The sequence below is a fragment of the Pseudorca crassidens genome, chromosome 16 (assembly GCF_039906515.1).
Source record: "Pseudorca crassidens isolate mPseCra1 chromosome 16, mPseCra1.hap1, whole genome shotgun sequence".
NCBI lineage: Eukaryota > Metazoa > Chordata > Mammalia > Artiodactyla > Delphinidae > Pseudorca > Pseudorca crassidens.
This window is the reverse complement of record NC_090311.1, coordinates 78,534,854-78,557,341: the sequence shown is the minus strand read 5'-3', so window position 1 is coordinate 78,557,341 and position 22,488 is coordinate 78,534,854. Positions and strand designations below refer to the sequence as shown.

Sequence of the window (22,488 nt, the reverse complement as noted above, 5' to 3'; positions counted from 1 at the left end):
GAATCAAAAACTCCAGTAATTTTTGCATAGGAGTCAAGAAATAGAAATAATTCAGGATATTATATCCTAAGGCTGTATACCAAATGCAACGTCCATCTGCCCCAACGACAAACCAAGTAAATAGGTGCCCAGTGATGTGGTTTGAAGGGGCTCTCCGGGAAGATCCTGTACTTTAAAATATCTCCCCACTGACATCTGAAGTGCAACTATTAGCAATTCATACGTTTGTGCAGAGGTCGCACACTTCCTACAGCAATCTTGTAAAACTGGAATACTCCAGGGATGGGCAACACACATCCCCAGCAAGTTAGTGAAAGAGATGTTATTCACTTAACAAATATGTAATGGGCACCTACTATGTGCTCGTTACTGTGTGCTAAGTGCCCGAGATGCTTTGGGGAATTTCCCTGAACTCAGAGGAAGCCAAACTTGACATATTTCACAGTTTTACCTATAACCAAACCTACTCTTGTTTATACATCAACTGTCACACACTAATCTCAAAAACACCTCTTTTTTTTCTTTAATGGAAAAAATAAGCCATAGAAGTGTTAAGTAACAAGCCGGTTTCTGTTTCTCTTGAATGGAAGATAATAGATGGTCATGATTTCGTTAAAGTCAAAGAAAACGAAACAAACTTTATACGACAATGGTACACAACCAGCCCTCAAAGTACTATTTTTTTGTAAAAGGCACAGAGTAATGTCTTTTGTGACTATCTTTTCTCTTCATATCTGAGTTACAAAGTATTTTAACCAAGCTACCATAGTATTGGCTCTGTGCAAGAGTATCTCAAAACGTAGATATTAAGTATACACATTAGATAAAACTTAGTTTAAAATATTTCAAATGAACACACAAAATAATGTGTAATCAAGCGCATGCAATAGAAGAAAGAATAAAGAAAAGTAATAAGAGATCTGGAAGGAAGCCCTACTTATGTATTTATCACATACTGGAAAACTTTGCAAGTGGGCAATTCTCCAGATAATTTGACTCTAAAATTAGAAACTAAAAGGAGATTCTAAAATCAAGGTTTTAAAAGGTGCGGTTAATGTATATGTGCATCATTTCACACTGAATTCACCAAAATATGTTAAAATACTTATTTTGTGACTACATGCATATGTAAATCAGACCATGTCACACCTCTGCTCAAAACCCTGCAATGGCTCCCCCTTTCAGGTAAAACCAAAGTCCTTACAATGGGTTGCAGAACTCTGCACCGTCCAGCTCCTCACAACTTCATCTCTTCCTACTCTGCCATCCCGAAGGCACACTGGCGTCTTTACTGTTTACCAAACATTCCAGATACATTCCTGTCCTAAGGCCTTTGCACTGGCTGTTGCCTTTGCTTGCAATGCGTTTTCTCCAGATAGCCACGTAGAGAACCCCTTTACCTCCTTCCTGTCTTTGCTCAAATTTCATCTTCTCAATGAAGTTTACCTGAACACTGCCCTTAAACCTGAACAAGATGGGACTCTGCCCTAGGCCCCATACTTAAGTCTCCCTCATGTCACAAATGCCATCTGTTACAAGTGCAATTGATTCCCACTCCCTTGACCACATTCATATGTTGAAGTGCTAACCCATACATGACTCTGGAGACAGAGCCTTAAAGGAGGTAATCAGCCTTTTAATTAAGGTTAAAAGAGGTCATAAGGGGGTGGGGAGCTCATCCAATAGGACTAGTGTCTTTATGAGAAGGGGAAGAGTCACCAGAGCTTTCCACACTTGCACAGACGAAGGGCCATGTGAGGACACAGTGAGACTATGGCTGTCTGCAAACCAGGAAGAAAGGTCTCACCAGAAACCAGCCCCACTGGTACCTTGATCTGGGACTCCCAGCCACAAGAACAATGAGAAAATAAATTTCTGTTGTTTAAGTCACCTAGGCTGTAGTATTTTGTTATGGCAACCCTAGCAGTCTAGCATACCCGCCAAAGAACATACGGGTTTTCTGTCAGCTTGGGGTCTGGTGCCAAAGTCTACACTGTGTGATCCTAAACATCATCTTTCTCATTGAACCTATCAGCTTCAAACATTCATATTTTAGCCATTTATTATGTTTATTTTTATTGTCTCCTGCATTTAGACTATAAGCTCCATGAAGGCAGCAACACTTGCTCTGTTTATGATGTATCCCATGTGCCAGAACAGTACCTGGCACATAGTAAGCACTCAGTAAATATTTTTCGAATGAATGGTTTAATTAAGAAGATTTTGTTCAAATTCAAGTAAATATCCAAAGAATAAGTTATTCATACTTTGAGATGAAGTTTGACAACTCTAATGCCTACTGCACTGCACTGGCATAGAAATGGATTTGTAAAGAAGTGGTAGAGGGGATGCAGGGCTGTCATTTCAGGAACAGTAACATGGTCAAAATTATACAGATGGTCCACCTTTGCCTACAGACCAAGTAATTGCTACATTAAAAAATTATAGTTGTAGGGCTTCCCTGGTGGCGCAGTGGTTGAGAGTCCACCTGCCGATGCAGGGGACACGGGTTCGTGCCCCAGTCAGCGAAGATCCCACGTGCCGCGGAGCGGCTGGGCCCGTGAGCCATGGCCACTGAGCCTGCGCGTCCAGAGCCTGTGCTCCGCAACAGGAGAGGCCACAACAGTGAGAGGCCCGCGTACCGCAAAAAAAAAAAAAAGAAAAAAAAATTATACTTGTATAAATTTAGTTTGGGAGTGCTTTACTTTATTAGGATGTATATGGATCTTTTAAAAACATGCTTTTTAATAGGTACCTTGAAACTTTATTGAAGAAGTCAATTCATAATTAATGTCTCCACTAGGTTACAAGTAACATCCACTCTTTTTTGCAAAGCTTATCAGAGTAGGTTTTGTTTGTTTGTTTGTTTGTTTGTTTTTTACCGTACGCGGGCCTCTCACCGCTGTGGCCTCTCCCATTGCGGAGCACAGGCTCCGGACGCGCTGGCTCAGCGGCCATGGCTCACGGGCCCAGCCGCCCCGCGGCACGTGGGATTCTCCCGGACCGGGTCACAAACCCTTGTCCCCTGCATCGGCAGGCGGACTCTCAACCACTGCGCCACTGGGGAAGCCCGAGAGTAGGTTTTAATAAGATTCTTTTATGTACTTTTCTCTACTAAATCACTGATAACATTTTAAATCCCCCAAAATACGTATACTTTACTTTAAAACTCTTACGACATTGCATTAAAAGACTGGTAAACAGCAAAAAAAAAATTTGTGGGAAGATCTTTTCAACCAGCTAAAAGCGTTAAAACAACCCAGATATTCCCTTCTTTGCTGTGGAAAGTTCATACTGAGTGTGTCTTAGTGTCCTACATTCTCGCTTGCCATTTCTTATTTTTATAGTTGATATTTGTCTGTCTTAATTCCCTATATATTCCTGTGGTAAACAACTTTCTGATTAACTTTGAGCTATGAGCTGCATGAGCTGTTTATTTTGGAAGAGAACACTAAGTCTATCCTATACAACAGACAGGCTAAGAAGTGGAAGGAAATTAAGAAATGTTATCATAAGAAATGCATGTTTGCTATCCATTCCTGTTTAAAAGCCAAGAGCCCAGGGGATCAGAGCAGATTAAAAATTCATAAGAACACTCTAAATCTCATGGTAGCTCATTCAGAAGACCAGAAAAACAAAGAAACAGTTCACGGTATCAGCAAGTTCACAGAACACAATATTACTTGACCAGTTCAAAGCAAGAGTTGGAAAGGGTCAGTCAGGTTCAAAGTAAGGAACAGGTAAAGATTTTATACATATATATGTGTGTGTGTGTGTGTGTGTGTGTGTGTGTGTGTGTTTCACTGCCTACTCAAAGAAACCTGTGCTACATAAGAATATTCTTAATGTACATCTTCTCTATAATTTCATACATGCCACTAGTTTGGACCACTTCAGAAAATGTCTCTGATTCTACCTAACACCACAAACGGAATCCACTAGTGAGATTGTAACACTGATGCCTTATTTCAGGCCTTCATTCAATTACTGATTCTTTTCTGTGTACTTGCAATGTTTGAGGCTTTGGGATATAGAGGTAGATAAAAGACATTCTATTATGGAGAACAGTATGGAGGTTCCTTAAAAAACTAAAAATAGAGTTACCATATGATCCAGCAATCCCACTCCTGGACATATATCCAGTGAAAACTATAATTTGAAAAGATACATGCACCCCAATGTTCATAGCAGCACTATTTACAATAGCCAAGAAATGGAAGCAACCTAAATGTCTATCGACAGATAAATGGATAAAGAAGATGTGGTATATATACATACAATGGAATAATAGCTGTAAAAAAGAATGAAATAATGCCATCTGCAGCAACATAGACGGACCTAGAGATTACCATATTCAGTGAAGTAAGTCAGAGAAAGACAAATATATAATATCAATTATATGTGGAATCTAAAAAAATGATACTTATTTACAAAACAGAAATGGACTCACAGACATAGAAAACAAACTTGTGGTTACCAAAGGGGTAGCAGGAGGGTGAGGGGGGAGATAAATTAGGAGTTTGGGATTAACAGATACACACTACTGTATATAAAATAGGTAAACAACAAGGACCTACTGTATAGCATGGGGAACTATACTCAGTATCTTGTAATAACCTATAATGGAAAAGAATCTGAAAAAGAATATACAAATATATGAATCACTTTGCTGTACACTTGAAACTAACACAATATTGTAAATTAACTTTAATTTTTTAAAAAAGACATTCTAGGACTATTGGGAGCTCCAGACAAGTAAACAAGCCATTACAGTGGATGGTGATGAAGGTTATGACAGTGTCACGCACAGGGATCCCTGAGGCACTGTGGAGGGACGTCCAACCCCACCTCTGGGATCAGAAAAGACATCTTGGAAAAGCTGACTCTAGACTTCAGACTTAAAAGCCTCAGCAGGCTTCAGGCAGGCCAATTTTTCCTAACTGCTTTTAGTGCCCCCAATCTAGGACAAAATTTTTAAAATGAGCTCAATGTAGTGAGTTTTTCCGCAAAGCTGAGTTTATTCAATTCAAAAGATTGTCCTCTAGTATTCCGAAACTATGCCCTTCCTACTTTTTGGGAACTTAAATCACCTTTCTTTATGATATGGCAAGCAGAGCCATGCATATGTTTAATGGCCTTTCTTGACCAATTAAATGGCAATAAAAAGTTGGCGAGCTGATTGGTCCCTGAAAGAGTTTATTGTTTTGCTCTTTATTTTTACTTTTTGGCAGCAGTCTATTAAATCCATGTGTCCAGAAACCAGGCTGGGTCAGCAGGGAGTTCTCGGCCCATATGCTCCTCCTCAGACCAGCAGCACCAGCATGTGAGAAATGCAGAATCTCAGGCCGCGCCCCAGACTCAGAGTCACACCTGGCATTTCAACGAGATACTCAGGTGATTTCTATGCACATTAAAGTTTAAGAAGCACTATTTTAGGAGGGGGAAGAGCATGTGTAAAAACTGGTGAGAGAGCAGACGTAGAGAACAGACTTGTGGCTGCCGAGTTGGGCAGGAGATGGAGTGGGAGTTTGGGGTTAGCAGATGCAAACTATTACATATAGACTGCATAAACAACAAGGTGCTACTGTACAGCACAGGGAACCATATTCAATACCCTGAGATAATCCATAATGGAGGGCTTCCCTGGTGGCGCAGTGGTTGAGAGTCCACCTGCCGATGCAGGGGACACGGGTTCGTGCCCCAGTCAGCGAAAATCCCACATGCCGTGGAGCGGCTGGGCCCGTGAGCCATGGCCACTGAGCCTGCGCGTCCGGAGCCTGTGCTCCGCAACGGGAGAGGCCACAACAGTGAGTGGCCCGCGTAACGGGAAAAAAAAAAAAAAAAGTATGCATTATCTCTTTTATCAGCTAATAGGGAAAGAATATCCCAAGTGAGTGTGACAGACAAGCCAGCACACAATCGAATACAGTAGTCTTCCCCATGTTCCTTAACTCCCAGTGCCTATCGTTATTTTTGTAATTTGTTTGTCTTCTCAAATATACTTTGAGTTCAATAAGTTGTGAGGACTGCATTTTAGCATTCTGTATTCCCAAGTGCCTGAGACAGTAGCTGCTCAATAATTTTTTTTTAATAAATGAGGAGGAAGAATACAGGAGCTGAAAGAATTCTCCATGACCTGTGGTCTCATGGTCAATAGTTGTTAGAGGTTATATATCTTTTATACTTCGGGAGATTTTATTTAAATCCTGACTTTTGTGCCCAGAATATCAGAATATTTCATATCTATGTGCATTCTGATGTGGCATCCTGATAGTAAAGTGCTATTTTATGAATGGATAAAGAAGATGTGGTATATATATACAATGGAATATTACTCAGCCATAAAAAAGAATGAAATAATGTCATTTGCAGCAGCATGGATGGACCTAGAGATGATCATACTAAGTGAAGTAAGTCAGGCAGAGAAAGATGAATACCATATGATATGTGGAATCTGAAATATGACACAAATGAACTTATCTATAAAACAAAAACAGAATCACAGACATAGAGAATAGACTTGTGGTTGCCAAGGGGGAAGGAAGGGAGGGGAGGGATGGATTGGGAGTTTGGAGTTAGCAGATGCAAACTATGATATATAGAATGGATACGTCTTACTGTATAGACCAGGGAACTATATTCAATATTCTGTAAGAAACCGTAATGGAAAGGAATATGAAAAAGAATATATATATATATATTACTGAATCACTTTGCTGTGCAGCAGAAATTAACACAACATTGTAAATCACCTTCATTAAAATAAATTAAAAAAAATAAAGCGCTATTTTATGCAACGAGAAATCAGACTTGTAAAAATTACATAATCATTTCCCCAGTTCACAATGTAAACTAATTTGAGAGGCATAGGCCTGTCATATATTTGGAATCAGAACTGAATATTAATGTAGTGTGACCCCATCTTCAGCCTAAGCTATATAGCCTAAGCTCTATTCAGCCTAAGCTATATATAGCCTAAGCTATATATTTCAGCCTAAGCTATATAGTGGGAGTTGTAGGGGTCTCGGTGGGGCTGTCCAGGAATAGCCCACATGAGTGAGTGACAAGTATTCTGGGGAAGCTCTCGTTCTAAGTTTCTCTGGTACACAAGCTCATCTAATAAGAAAACTTGGGCCGCAGAAGGGAAGGGATGAATGTATGTACAGTATGGTGTCTGGTATCCAAATTTGATCCTCACCAGCATCTGAGATATTTCTAAGTCCTGAGCTTTCAAAGATATTTCAAAGGGATCTGAGATGAAAAACTGAAAGGCCTGTTTTCACTAAAATGTCTGTAGAATCCCTGGTCCCAGGCAGCTCTGCCTTTAAGATCCGTGCAAGCAAGCAGTCACACCAGAGAAAAGAGAACAGCTCTACTGTGCCACGGGGAGGGGCCTGCAGTGCGCCAGCCACAGCAGAGGGAGGGCACTCATTTCCTTAGCTGTTTGCCCAGAGCCTTGGCTTGAAGCAAAAACCCTTCTCCCTGCCCAGCTTGTGCTGACATTAGAGCAATGCGGGAAATGAAGGACTCCACGGGAACACAGAATTCACTTTGTAAACAGCTGGCTTGTGGTCAGCTTCTGCCTTTTTCAAGCAGCTACTCTGTGAGTCAAGTTCTGAGACAGTTGTATCACCTAGTAGTAGAGATGCAGCCCAGGCATGCTATCTTATTGAAAATAAAATATAGACTCTATTTGGAAGTGTAACAATATCCAACCTGTAAAAAGTAATCTGAGGGCTTCCCTGGTGGCGCAGTGGTTGAGAGTCCGCCTGCTGATGCAGGGGACACGGGTTCGTGCCCCGGTCCGGGAAGATCCCACATGCCGCAGAGCGGCTGGGCCCGTGAGCCATGGCCGCTGAGCCTGCACGTCCAGAGCCTGTGCTCCGCAACAGGAGAGGCCACAACAGTGAGAGGCCCGCGTACCAAAAAAAAAAAACAAAAAAAAAAGTAATCTGAAACACACAGTAATATTGGGAAAAATGCAGACGTTATGTTGGAAAATCAATCACTGAAATATAAAATGAAGAAGACAGGGTGGGAACTTCCCTGGCGGTCCAGGGGTCAGAACTTGGCACTTTCACTGCTGAGGGCCCAGGTTTGATCACTGGTTGGGGAACTAACATCCCGCAAGCCACGTGGTGCAGGGGAAAAAAATTCTAAAAATCTGAGCAATACAAGTAAGACATTTTTAAGCACCTTTGTGAACTGTAAAGGACCTTAAATAAGCAAGGTATTTAAAAACATCTGGGTCTATTTAATAACATAGTCTTCTGGATTTTCATCCATATTTTTTAAAAGATCATGTCACTTCCCATGGGTCACTATGGTAGAGTAGTTTAGTCAGCAAAGCCTCAAGGCAGTCACATCAAGCAGTCACACCCAGGAGCAAGTGAGCTCAAGCCTTGAGCTGCATAAAGACTCCCAGCCACGAGACAGTCTTGCCAAAATGCAGTGCCTCCCTGGGCAAGGGGAAAGCTGCTTTGTGGCAAGTGGCTCTGGCTCTCTGGGTGGTCTTTGTGGCCGGGGTACAAGTTGCCATTTGACTCAGATTCTCCTGAATTCGATGTGATTTCTGGAATATACTCCCCTATTCTATCCCACTCTCCCTCCCCCACCCAACATCCCTAAGAATCAGATACCAGCCACCTGAAAGAAAAGGAATGATTTTAGACTGCACGAGTTTCTTCTCCAGACCTTAAAAGCATCAACCAAGAATGTGAGGTCACCAAATCAAAGGAATAAATGGCCAGGAAATGTACTATAAAGCACTGTCACAGGACCACTCGCCCCTCAGGATAACCTCTCCTGACTTTTGTCCTGCCCAACCTATAGCACCATTTCTGGAAGTCAGCTGCTGACTGATAATTAGGTCTAATAGAGAGCGAGAGTTTCCTGACGGGATGCAGGCAACACTGTGTTTGCTGGCAGCTGTGCCTTTGCTAATTGTTGGAAACCTGGCTTTTGACCCTATGCTCTCTCTCCACCACCACACCCAACTCAGGCAATTTAGCGAAGCCAGCTCCTCACACGTTGAAGGCAGCTCTCAGGTAAGTATCCTACCTACCACCATGGCTGATTCTCTCTCTCTCTCTCTCTCTCTCTCTCTCTCTCTCTCTCTCTCTCTCTCTCTCTCTCTCTCTCTCTCTCTCTCTCTCTCGGCTGTGCCAGATCTTAGTGGCAGCATGCGGGCTCTTCGTTGCTGCCTGAGGGATCTTCTTAGCGGCACGCGGGATCTTTTTTAGTTGCCAGCATCGTTAGTTGCAGGGTGCAGGCTCTTTTAGTTGCGGCATGCGGGATCTAGTTCCCTGACCAGGGATCAAACCCGGGCCCCCTGCACTGGGAGTGCAGAGTCTTAACCACTGGACCACCAGGGACCACTGGACCCTGTGGCTGATTCTTAATAAAGAGACCTGGTTTTAGAACATTCATCCCCAGGGCGAATGCACTTTCAGGTATGTGGGAGTTTCCTGAAATAGGATAAATTCAAGTCAGACCTATAATAGATGTCTTTGAAAATAAGATAAATCTTGGCCACTGGAAGACCGGTTTACAAGCAGGAGCATTTGGTGGAAAATGCCATCATCCCAAGTGCCACCTCTGTTTCTGGGTTCCCTAACCAGATGCCTGAGAATTAGTGTGAAAGACACCATTTAAAGGGAAAGAGAACAAGGAGAAAGATTTTCCTCCAAATAGTCTCTTGTTTGATCACCATGCATTACACTCATCTTTTCCCCTCTAATTAGAAATGTCATCTTTATTCCATACTAACGTTCTTTCTCTTCTCCATAAAATAGAGAAATATACACCTGTCAACTGATAGCCCTGAAAATGGATCTCAATCTTCAGAGGAATAACTGCTGTCTCATTTTTTCTTTGATTTCACTGCTATTACATATGTAGCACTGTGTCTTCTGTCTTGTATACACAAGTGATTGATTACATCACTTGAATTCCATAATTGTTCCAAACCTGTATTCTATTTACTGGCCACTTCTTCAATTTCAGGGAGTGAAGAGGGAGAAATGCAAGAGGAAGAATATATCCCATTCAATGGTAATTTAGCAGTCTGTGTGAAAAAAGGATCAGTAGTCTTGCCTTATCCTGCCTTCCCTTCTAAAGAATCAATAACACAGACATTCTGAAAATACAGAAGAGAAAAATGTAGGCTGTAAGATCTAAACGTAAGTTCACTGGTCATTTCTTCTAAGGTAAGAAAGCTATGCCGATCTATGACTCAGGAAAAGTTTCATGGTTTGGCACCAACATCTTAACAGTGACTCTCAGCAGTCTTTACCACATGTAATATGTACTATAGGCCAGAAATAACCACGTGAAGCAGGTTCGAGTTTTTTCTTCTATCTACAAGTTTTCATAAAAACGTAAAGACTGCCTGGATGAAATACACGCATAGTGTATAGGACTATTACCATCTATTTTTACCGAGAGTACTTTTTAGTAATCTTGGCTCAGGGCTTTCTTTCTCTGTGCCTATTTCTTATTTATGGAAAGCTGTCTCCTTAACTGCCCAGTATTAAAATCCCTCCAGCAGTTTTCCTATCACTCTTCAAATGTCCCTGGAATTCCACTTCTTACTCAAAGATTTTTCTTATCCAAATGGGAATGATGAAGTATGGCTGCACTTTCAGTCCCACTCCTGGGCATATACCCAGAGAAAACCATGATTCGAAAAGATAATGCACCCCAGTGTTCGCTGTAGCACAATTTACAATAGCCAAGACATGGAAACAACCTAAATGTCCATCAACAGAGGAATGGATAAAGAAGATGTGGTACATATATACAATGGAATATTACTCAGCCATGAAAAAGAATGAAATAATGCCATTTGCAGCAACATGGATAGACCTAGAGATTATCATACTAAGTGAAGTAGGTCAGACAGAGAGAGACAAATATCATATGATATCATTATATGTGGAATCTAAAAAAAGGATACAAATGAACTTATTCACAAGACAGAAACAGACTCACAAACTTAGAAAACAAACTTATAGTTACCGAAGGGGAAATGTGGGAGGGGGGAGGGATAAATTAGGAGTTTGGGATTAACAGATATACACTACTATATATAAAATAGATAATCAACAAGGACCTACTGTATAGCACAGGGAACTTTACTCCATATTCTGTAATAACCTATATGGAAAAAGAATCTGAAAAAGAATGGATATATGTATATGGATAACTGAAACACTTTGCTGTACACCTGAAATTAATGCAAATTGTAAATCAACTATACCCCAATATAAAATAAAAATTAAAAGTTCTATTCAAACCTCAAAAAAAACGTATGGCTGCACTTTATCCTTTAAAGAATTCCATTTAGCTTCCTTTGAGGAAGGACATGAGTTCAATGTACTGTCATTCAGGTTGGCTAAATAGGCCCCAGTGTTGCACGGGATGCCAGTCACTGTGATAATTCAGATGATTCTTTTTTTTTTTTGAGGTTACCAGAATGATTTCATTTGGATAGCTCTTCTCTCATGAATGTACAGGGGCATTTGTTATTTTACTGATGGTAAAATTAGAGCCTAGAGAAATTAGGTAACTTAACTGTTAGTAACCGGCAAGGTGGGGCTGGAACTCAGGTTTCCTGATTCCAAATTCCTAAGCAGGTCATGACAGAGTAATAACTACAAAACTTACTAACTGGATTTCTTGAAAGGATTTTCTTAAAAGCATTTGGCCAGAGTCTAATTTTAGAGTTCAAGTGATAACAGCATTGTCACGTTTCAACTGGTTGATAACTTCTCTATGTGAAAAACATACTTTTACTGCAGGGAAGAGTTAAAATATTCCTTCCAGGGTCTTTGCTGTGCTTTAATTATTAAGCATTACTTCAAGGGTATTTATATTATGATACTGAAGATGCACACTTACCATGCACAATTACTTTCAAGGGAGGGAAAAGAAGGGGAGTTAGAATTACCACATGATCCAGCAATTCCGCTCCTGGGTATATACCCTAAAGAACTGAAAGCAGGGACTTGAACAGATACTTGTAACTCTGATGTTCATAGCAGCGTCATTCACAACAATCAAAAGGTAGAAGCAACCCAAGTATCCATACATGGATGAATGGATAAACAAAACGTGGTCTATGCATACAATGGAATAGAATTCAGCTTTAAAAAGGAAGAGAGTTCTGTTATTTGCTACAACATGGATGAACCTTGAGGATATTATGCTAAGTGAAACAAGCCAGTCATAAAGGAGAATATATGATTCCACATATATGAGGCACTTAGAATAATTAAATTCATAGAGACAGAAAGTAGAATGATGGTTGTCAGGGCCTAGGAGGAGGAAATAATGAGGAGTGAATGTTTAATGGGGACAGAGTATTACTTGGGGATGATGAAAAAGTTCTGGCGATGGATGGTGATGAAGTTTGCACAATGGTGTGAATGTACTTAATGCCACAGAACTGTACATTTAAAATGGTTAAAATGATAAATGTTCTGTTTTACATAGTTTAATACACACACACACACACACACACACACACACATACACAGACAAGACAGAACAATTAACCCTAATTTGGAGGGAGGAATATACGGAAGGCTTCTCAGAGGATGTGTTTTCATCCTGAAAGATGAAAAGAGGGTTGGTAGGCAGGAGAGAAGGAAAAGTTCCTCTAGGCTGAGGGAATAACTACGGGAAGTTGGAAGGCAAATTACAAGGTTGTATTCAAGGAATAGCAACTTATCCAGGTGACTGGACACTTGAAGGTGACTGCGTACTTGTGGGTAAGTTACAAGAGATGAAGCTTCAGTGGCGAGGTGGGGGAAATCTTGAGGCCCCCTGCATGCCACGCAAGAATTTGGGGCTTTATTCTGTAGGCAATGGGAAGACTGGAGTCCTTTAAGCTTGGGGACATGATCAAGCTTGCATTTTGGAAAGATACTGCTTGGCAGTTGTGTGAAGAATGGGTTGGAGGGGAAAGACTAGAGGCAGGGACACTGGTGGAGAGAGTCTGGCAAAAGCCAAGAGACAATGAGGGCCGAGCTGAGAGGACGTGGAATGGAGGGGGCTGTTTAGCAGGATGTGGAAACCAGCAGGAGGTGGGCAGTGAGAAAGCTTGTGGAGTGGAGGACAGCCCAGGCCACTTGGCTTCTCAGTGCACGGAGCTGTCTTTTCATCCACTTCCGTCTTTTCATTTTCATCCACATTGCCAGCCCAGCTGACCCACCCACAAGTTCTCCAGGTCTCCTGTCTCAGAACAAGCGCTCAATACCCCTCCCAACCTTGACCCTACTTGGGCTTACTCTTCCCTCCCAAACCCTAAACCCCTGACTTCCCACACTGTCCTCAGCCGCCTCTCCATCTGGCAGGCATTCTGACTCTTGCTAGCTTTCCCTCCAATCTCACCCGCAGTCTTTCCCTTCCCCTCCAACTCCAGCCACAGAATTTGTTATTTATCCCTTCATAATTCCCCACTCCAGTCCTTAGTTCTGTGCTGTCTCCCTCCTCCGCCTAGACCAGTCTCTAGCCTCTGAGATAGAGGGACTTGAGCTATCCTTAGCCCAGATCAGGAATATGGCAGAGGCTGAAGGGTTAGAGATCTAGCAGCGGGGGTGAGAATGAGAAAGAGAGAGAGAGAAAGAAAGAAAATGCACTTTGGATATGTTGGGTTTGATGCACCTCGTCTAATAACATCTCACAGAAGTCCACCTGCACCCACTTACTGCGTGAGTCCTTGTACCTACGCCATGCCCAAGACAGTCAACCTCAGTTTACTGACATCCAAGAATCAGAGCTGGACTCTCTCGAATAAGGGTCACTGGCTCACCGCATTCTCCTTCCTTTCTGTGCAGTATCTCCGGACAAGCAGTCTGTAGGAACCAGCTCCAGAAAGCACCAAGGCTGCCAGGAATTCAGCTATTAATCATCTTCCTCGGTGGTTCTAAAGCTCTCAGCCTGTACCCAGCCTGCCCACCAAATCTGCGCACTTGCTTGGCGGACACTGGGAGGTCTCAGAAACACTTTAACCTACCTGTACAGTGATTGTCTTTTTCAGGTGAGCAAGGAACTCTTCCCTTTGGTCGTCACTGTGTAGGCATCTTCACTGCAGGCTCATCAACAACCACCTACTCTGTGTTGCTGCAGTGAAACTGGTTTCTTCCATGCTGTTAAGCGAGCCGGGTCTCTCGTTTGCAGTTAGTTCACTTCTGGCTTCTGTTCAGCTGACTTAGGATAGAATCACTCTCCTAGCATTATAAGAACATGCCCAGTTGAGTCAAACAAACGGAAACCCCATTAAGTGGCAAAGGCAAATCCTGCTGCACTCTCTGATGTCACTGGGAGCAGATGGCAGAGGAATAGCTTCGTGCACCACAAGAACCTCCCAACACCACTTCCCCATGGAAGAATGGATACTCGGCCAAAAGAGGCAATGCACCAAACACTCTGGCACTACAGCTGCTCTTTTCAAAGCCAGATCGTCATTGGAAAGGACTTCTTATGAGCCCTCTGCTGCTTTTTCATTTGGCGATGGGGCTAGGCAATCTCTGCGTTGCCGGCAAGGCGAGTGGCCCTCTCTCCCTCTGGCTCTCTGGCAGGTGGCCATGCTTGGATCACATGGGGAAGTTGGCACATCGAGTCTGATTCCTTTGCAGTGTAGCTGCAGCAAGGATTTCCAATTAGTGATTTTGTGAGGGCTGCGGTGAGTCATAGCGCCCTGATTCTCCTGCAGAGGGTGAGGGTCTGTTTGTCCCCGTGAGGATCGTCATTACTCTTGTTCTGAGAATTCTGCAGTCCTTGGAGGACCTAGAACCAAACTAAACGCCAGAATGTGAGCCCTGAGCCTGGCAGCTGCCACTCACCATCTGGGTGCAAACTTTCACCAAACTTGCAGTGTAGATTTTTTTTGGCCCTTCTTTTGTGCAGACATCTGCCCCTTTCCCTTTCTTTCTGCTATTATTCTTTTCTTTAATTTTTTTTTTTTTTTTTTTGGCGGTACGCGGGCCTCTCACTGTTGTGGCCTCTCCTGTTGCAGAGCACAGGCTCCGGACGCGCAGGCTCAGCGGCCATGGCTCACGGGCCCAGCCGCTCCGCGGCATGTGGGATCCTCCCGGACCGGGGCACGAACCCGTGTCCCCTGCATTGGCAGGTGGACTCTCAACAACCACTGCGCCACCAGGGAAGCCCTCGTTTTTAAAATTTTTTTTTAAAAATACTCTCATCTTTTTAATCTCATGCCTGTTATGGATTTATGGACTAATATTTTTATTAACAAATTCATGTGCATATATATATAAAACAATAAATTGTTACCTTTTATTCAGCATTTAAGCCAGGCCCTAGGTTAGCACCTTACAAACATTATTGTATTTAATTCTCACGACAATTCTGCCAAATAAGTAGTTTTGTTCCCATTTTACGGATAAGAAATCTGAGACTTGCCCAATGTAACACTGATTTATTTATTTTTTGTTCTCAAGTAGTTGCTTTATTCCTGTCAATTATTTGCTTTAATATTTACTTTATTTTTAAAAATTTATTGAAGTATAGTTGATTTACAATGTTGTGTTCATTTCAGGTATACAGCAAAGAGATTCAGTTATATATATATATATATATATATGTATAGATATATACATATACACACACACACACATATATTCTTTTTCAGATACTTTTCCATTATGGTTTATTACAAAATATTGCATATAGTTCCCTGGGCTATACAGTAGGAACTTGTTGTTTATCTATTTTATATACAGTAGTTTGTATATTCTAATCCCAAACTCCTAATTTATCCCTCTCCCTACCCTTTCCCCTCTGGTAACCATAAGTTTGTCACACTGCTTTTAAATGGTAGCACTAGCTAGTTTAACTTCCAGTTCCATGCTCTTAACTACTTACTAGGCTGCTCTGTGTGTGTGTGTGTGTGTGTGTGTGTGTGTGTGTGTTTGTGTGTGTGTGGTATGTGAGATACATAATACATATAAGTATATACAGACTATAAAGGTGTACAATGTTTGTTGTTACTATTATGTATTATATGTATTTACTCTAAACTTTCAGTGTTATTATTGTACCTAGAAATTGATGCTAATTATGTTATATTCTGGACACAGATTACAGCTAAACAAATTCATATTATAACATCATGGTGGCACCTAGAACAGTGGCTATTAAAGTGGATGCTTAGGGCTTCCCTGGTGGCGCAGTGGTTGAGAGTCTGTCTGCTGATGCAGGGGACACGGGTTCGTGCCCCAGTCCGGGAAGATCCCACATGCTGCGGAGCAGCTAGGCCTGTGAGCCATGGCCGCTGAGCCTGCGCATCCGGAGCCTGTGCTCTGCAACGGGAGAGGCCACAACAGTGAGAAGCCCGCGTACCGCAAAAAAAAAGTGGAAAAACTGGTAAAATCTGAATAAAGTCTAATACTTAGTTGTACCAATGTTAATTTCTTAGTTTTGATCCATGTTATAATGGTTATGAAGATGTAAACATTAGGGGAAGCCTGGTGTAGGGTATATGGGAACTCTCTGTACTCTCTTTGCAATTTTTCTATAGATCCAAAATTATTCCAAAATAAAACATTTATTAAAAATAATAACAACAATATTATGGATATGAAACATCATCGATACCTTTCTCTTATGGCTCCTCCCCAGAGGTAATCATTATCCAGAATGCAGTGCTTATCATTCAAAAAGCCTAACAACTATCCCTTCCCATCATCTTTACCCCCTGGTAACCATAAGTTCGTTCTCTAAGTTTGTGAATCTGTTTCTGTTTTGTCAATAAGTTCATTTGTATCATTTTTTTTTAGATTCCACATATAAGCAGTATCATACAATATTTCTCTTTCTCTGTCTTACTTCACTCAGTATGACAATCTCTAGATCCATCCATGTTGCTGCCACTGGCATTATTTCATTCTTTTTAATGACTGAGTAATACTCCATTGCATCAGGGAGTTTGGGATCGACATGAACACACTGCTAAATTTTAAATGGATAATCAACAAGAACCTACTGTATAGCACAGGGAACTCTGCTCAGTATTATGTAACAACCTAAATGGGAAAAGAATTTGTAAAAGAATAGATTCATGTATATGTATAACTGAATCAGTTTGCTGTACACCTGAAACTATCACAACATTGTTAATCAAATATACTCCAATATAAAATAAAAAGTTAAAAAAAAAAAGCCTAACAGAACTAACTGCAAGTATACAGAACTGTTGGCCAAGAGCAGTAATTTTTAAAGATTGCTTTCTTTTCAATTTTTTTTTTCAGATGAATGTATTTGCTTATTTTTTTTCTCTGAAGTGTAGTTGATTTACAATGTTGTGTCAATTTCTGCTGTACAGCAAAGTGATTTATATATATATATATATATATATATATATATATATATACACACATATACATTATTTTTGAAAATATTCTTTTCCATTATGGTTTATCATAAGATATTGAATATAGTTCCCTGCGCTGTATAGTAGGACCTTATTGTTTATCACTTCTATATATAATAGCTTACATCTGCTAATCCCCAAATCATAGTTCATCCCTCCTCCAACCCACTCCCTTCTGGCAACCACAAGTCTCTTTTCTATGTCTGTGAGTCTGTTTCTGTTCATAGATAAGTCCATTTATGTTCTATTTTAGATTCCACGTATAAGAGATATCATATGGCATTTGTCTTTGTCTGACTTACTTCACTTAGTATGATCATCTCTAGGTCCATCCACGTTGCTGCAAATGGCATTATTTTGTTCTTTTTCATGGCTGAGTAGTATCCCATCGTATATATGTGCCACTTCTTAAACAAGATTTCTTAACGCCTTTGGACTTCGGTGAGAGGTCAGGAAGGAGGTTCCTCCTAGAGACCCTGCCCCTCCTTCAAGCAGTAGCACTGCTCTGAGCCCCTCCCCTTCATCAACTCACTTCCATCCTGACCAGCTGCCCAGCCCACAGCCTTGGTCCCACCACAGACCTCATCGAGGAGGCCACCTGTAGGCCACTGCCACTGCCCCCCTGCAGCCCCTTCCCCTCAACCTTTCCCTAACCAAATTTCTCTGAGTTTTAGGACACAGGAGGACACAGGAGGACCTCTGAGAGTTGCCAGTCTCTATTACAACCCAGGCCAGTAGACAAGAGCCCCGAGGCTCAGCCCTTTTCTATAGGAGAGACAAGAGTCATGCCATGTGGCGTGTTCTAAATGGGAGAACTCCCACTGAAAGCCCGGAAGGCTATTTCCTCAGCACTCAAACTGTGCACCTGGACAACTCTCCCCCTCCAGCTGCCCACACACACAGGGTCCTGCACTGGGACGGGGGAGGGACAGGGCTCTAAGGGCCCCTTTCCTTGCTTCTGAGGCCAAGGTATTTCCCTTATGTCTAAAGGTCATTAGAAGGGCGATAGCTCTGAGACCTCATTCGTCTGTTTATTTAAAGATTCCATTAATTAAAAAAAAAAGGGGGGGGGCTTCCCTCGTGGCACAGTGGTTAAGAATCCACCTGCCAATGCAGGGGACACGGGTTCAAGCCCTGGTCCGGGAAGGTCCCACATGCCGCGGAGCAACTAAGCCCGTGTGCCACAACTACTGAGCCTGCACTCTAGAGCCCGCGAGCCACAACTACTGAGCCCACGTGCCACAACTACTGGAGCCCACACACCTAGAGCCCATGCTCCGCAACAACAGAAGCCACCGCAATGAGAAGCCCGCACACCGCAACGAAGAGTAGCCTCCACTCACCGCAACTAGAGAAAGCCCGCATGCAGCAACGAAGACCCAATGCACCCAAAAATAAATAAATAAAATATAATAAATAAATAAAGATTCCCCCAGAATATTGCTAAGCAATAAAAAAGAACAAAATAATGCCATCTGCAGCAACATGGATGGACCTATAGATTGTCAAACTGAGTGAAGTAAGTCAGACACAGAAAGGCAAATATCATATGATATCGCTTATACGTGGAATCTAAAAAAAGGAGGGGTACAAGTGAACGTATTTACAAAACAGAAGTAGAGCCACAGATGTAGAAAACAAACTTATGGTTACTAGGGGGTAAGGGGGGTGCGGATAAATGATAACCAAATGATAACCTGCTGTATAGCACAGGGAACTCTACTCAATATTCTGTAATGGCCTATATGGGAAAAGAATCTTAAAAGAAAAAAAAAAGAAAGAAAAGTGGATATATGTATAACTGATTCACTTTGCTGTACACCTGAAACTAATGCAACATTGTAAATCAACTAGACTCCAATAAAAAAATTCTTTTTAATTATCAAAAATAAAAGCAAAAAAAAAAAAAAGATTCCCCCTTCATGTTGTTTATAAAATAGTAACTGTGAAGCTAGAGATTCACAGAGGCCCTCACAGAGGAGCCATAGACGTCCTGCCAAGTAGGACCGGTCAAGGCTGTGCGAGGCTGACCAGGAGAGTTAAGAAAGGGGAAGTGTCTGGCCAAAGTCTCTGGGGAAATAAATAGACTTATCAGTTATCCTTTGACCTGCAGATACTGTTCTTTTGTCAGGAAAAACAGACCATACAGTTTTTGGATTCCTGAAAGGTAACCCAGGAAAGTGGGAGGAGTGGCGCCTCCTACCTTCTCCCACACTCGTTCTCCCACACTCGGGCCATCTAGTGCTAGACCCTGAGGCAGGAGGACAGCAGACATGAATTACTGGTCTGTGCTTTTTCTACAATGAACACAAAAAAGAGAATATCTAGGGGGAGTGGGAATGGGGAAGAAGGAGAAGGGGAATTCAGGCTAAGGTGTTGTTTACCTCACTTCAGCTTTTAAGGGCTGACAACCCTAACCAGTGAGACAAGGCTACTTGTGTCAGCACTGAAGTAAATATCTGAGGTGATAGGTCTTTGTTTTCTCTACGAATTCACCTAATTTCTTTTTAAAAAGTCTACAAAGCGTACTGGATTGTGAAATTCGTTTCACACTACAGACACCTAGAAGCATAAGATTTTAAAGAAGGATGATTGTGGATTTTAGAGTGAAATGTGATGGTAAGATACATAAAGCTAAGTCATGAAGTTCTACGTTATAGAAAAAAAAAAAAAACACGTTCACAGGTTTCTTAACAATCAGGACCATCATTGTTTATGTTTCCAAGTAGAAATGGATTTTCTCACTTCAGGCACTGACGTGTGGTCCTAAGACCTGTGAGCCGGAACGCCTGAGTTCTACCCCGGTCCTGCTGACACCAGATATTTCACCGTACATGAGAAGTGAACCGCCTGTATATGATCGCTAAGAGGCTGTAATCAATGTTGTTCATAAAGCTGGAGAGCAAAGTGGACATAGGCAAACACAAAATCCACATGGCAAGTATACAGAGATTACATACACAACGTAATGATGAGGGCACTGTGATTAATAATGTGAAATGAGAAGTGTTGCTCTCACAGATTATTAGCAAAAGAAATTCTCTCCAGAGATGATGAATGTTGAAATTGGTTGAATATTGATGGGACCTTCAGCTTCTGAACTGGAACGATCTGTGTATTCTATTCTGAATGACTTTCAGAAAAGGAGTTTAAACAACTTTCCCACGTAATTGTCTCAATGTCTAAATGAGCCTGATGGTGAGAAAGCTATTCCTTTCATTTACTCCACTGCTACCTTTGCTCTTAATCCCATGAGGTGGGGCAAAAAGGGCATGTATTTAGGTACGAGCCTGTCCTGGCTGTGCTACTTCTTGCTTTGTGCGTGAACCGGAGGGAGGGAAATGACCCTCTGCTCCCAGTTCCCTTGTCTATTAAGGCACCAGTGAGAAAAACAATAATGCTTAGAGCTAGTGTCCATGCAAAGCACTCTATACAGAGACAAAAAAGCTGATGATTATCATTCTAGGGTGTCATATTTAGAAAAGACAAGTATTAACATGATAAGATTTTAAGCAATTAATGCACTGCAATTCAGTTGCAACCACATGGAAGAACTGCACGAAACATAATGTGAAGTGGAGGAAGCCAGACTCAATACAGAGGGGCTTCTGGGGGCTGGGAACATTCTCTCTTGATCTGTGTGTTGTTGACACGGGTGTGGTCAGTTTGCGCTCACTCATCCCTTCTGAGCATAGGATGTGTGCCCTTTTCTGTACGTGTGTCCTTCAACAAAAACTGAAAATTTTTTATTTAGAAAAACTAGATACCGTGGATAAAAAACAACAGCAACAACGATAAGAATCTCCAGATTTCGCCATCTTCCAGAGACAGTGAAGGCGTTCCGAACAAGCCTGCCCAAAATGTGCCACTTTGGCACATGGATTATTTTGAGCAGAAGGCAATCAAGACACAGCAGACTCGAGGAAAACTCTTACCCCCCTCTTGACTACCTAAAATAATTTAGATCAGGGCCTGGCCCAGAAAGAGAGCTTGTACCAGAGGTAACTTTATATCTGAAAGACCTACTATACGGCAGGGCGAACATCTAATGGCCAGACCTCTGCTCTTCCTATTGTCCTGTGAACGGCCCTCCTCCCCTTTGAAGCCCCATCCCATTGTAGTTCCTTAGCTCTGGATGGCATAAGCGCCTCAACCGCCCAACTTGCCCCAGGTCTCACTGTCTTTGTAGGGCTCCTGTATGGTACGTACACAATTAAATTTGGTTTTCTCCCATTAATCTGCCTTATGTCATTTTTATTGTTCGACCAGCCACAGAACCTAAGGGTTAGAAGGGAATTTTTTCCTCCCTGACAATAGCTACTCTAAATATTTGGATGTAGATCCTTCCAGAATGTTTTCTCTCTATGTAAATATATATTTTGTGAAAATGAAATCACGTTCTACATCTTTTGGTAACCCAGTTTTATCACCAGGCAATATACTGTAGAGTCCATGCAGTAATACTGCATGTTATTAACTGCATAGTACTGAAGTCTATTTTATCAACGCCCTATTATGTTATTACAGACACTGATAAATAAGACTTGCTCAGACATCTCTGCTCAGTATTTGGCTTATCGTTTTAAGATTCTGAAAATGGAATTGGTGACTCTAAGGCACACATCTTTAAGGCACTGGGTTTTCTTCTAGAAAGACTGCACTGATTTACATTCCCACCTACAGGGGTTGAAAATTCACCTTTCCCCTGTTGCCCTGCAAAAATGGATATTATCATTCCTTTTTTTTTTTTTTTTTTTTTTTTTAGCTGTGTTGGGTCTTTGTTTCTGTGCGAGGGCTTTCTCTAGTTGCGGCGAGCGGGGGCCACTCTTCATCGCGGTGCGCGGGCCTCTCACTATTGTGGCCTCTCTTGTTGCGGAGCACAGGCTCCAGACACGCAGGCCCAGTGGTGTGGCTCACGGGCCCAGTTGCTCCGCAGCATGTAGGATCTTCCCAGACCAGGCCTCGAACCTGTGTCCCCTGCATTGGCAGGCGGACTCTCAACCACTGTGCCACCAGGGAAGCCCTATCATTCTTCTTAGTCTTTGCCATTCTGGAAATTTCATGTGACTGAGCCCAAGGGTCACAGAAGA

The 22,488-nt window shown here is 42.0% G+C and overlaps 1 protein-coding gene and 1 long non-coding RNA gene across 3 annotated transcripts in view; one reads left to right on the top strand and one right to left on the bottom strand.

Moving 5' to 3' along the window:
- LYST (lysosomal trafficking regulator) overlaps positions 1-14,573 on the bottom strand; it is a 192,825-nt gene extending 178,252 nt beyond the window's left edge. The window contains exons 1-2 of the mRNA XM_067711027.1: positions 14,021-14,573; positions 13,817-13,890 (exon numbers count right to left, since the gene is read on the bottom strand). The gene's annotated coding sequence lies outside the window, so the exon portion shown is untranslated. The remainder of the gene's footprint in view (positions 1-13,816; positions 13,891-14,020) is intronic.
- LOC137209387 (uncharacterized) lies at positions 8,911-21,635 on the top strand. 2 transcript variants are annotated; one of them, XR_010936029.1, is made up of 4 exons: positions 8,911-9,047; positions 10,006-10,181; positions 13,842-14,044; positions 21,153-21,635. It is a non-coding gene; the product is annotated as an uncharacterized lncRNA (long non-coding RNA). The 2 variants fall into 2 exon arrangements; XR_010936028.1 differs by lacking the exon at positions 21,153-21,635 and adding an exon at positions 16,107-16,565 and having other exon boundaries at positions 8,913-9,047.
- Positions 21,636-22,488: the final 853 nt, after the last annotated feature.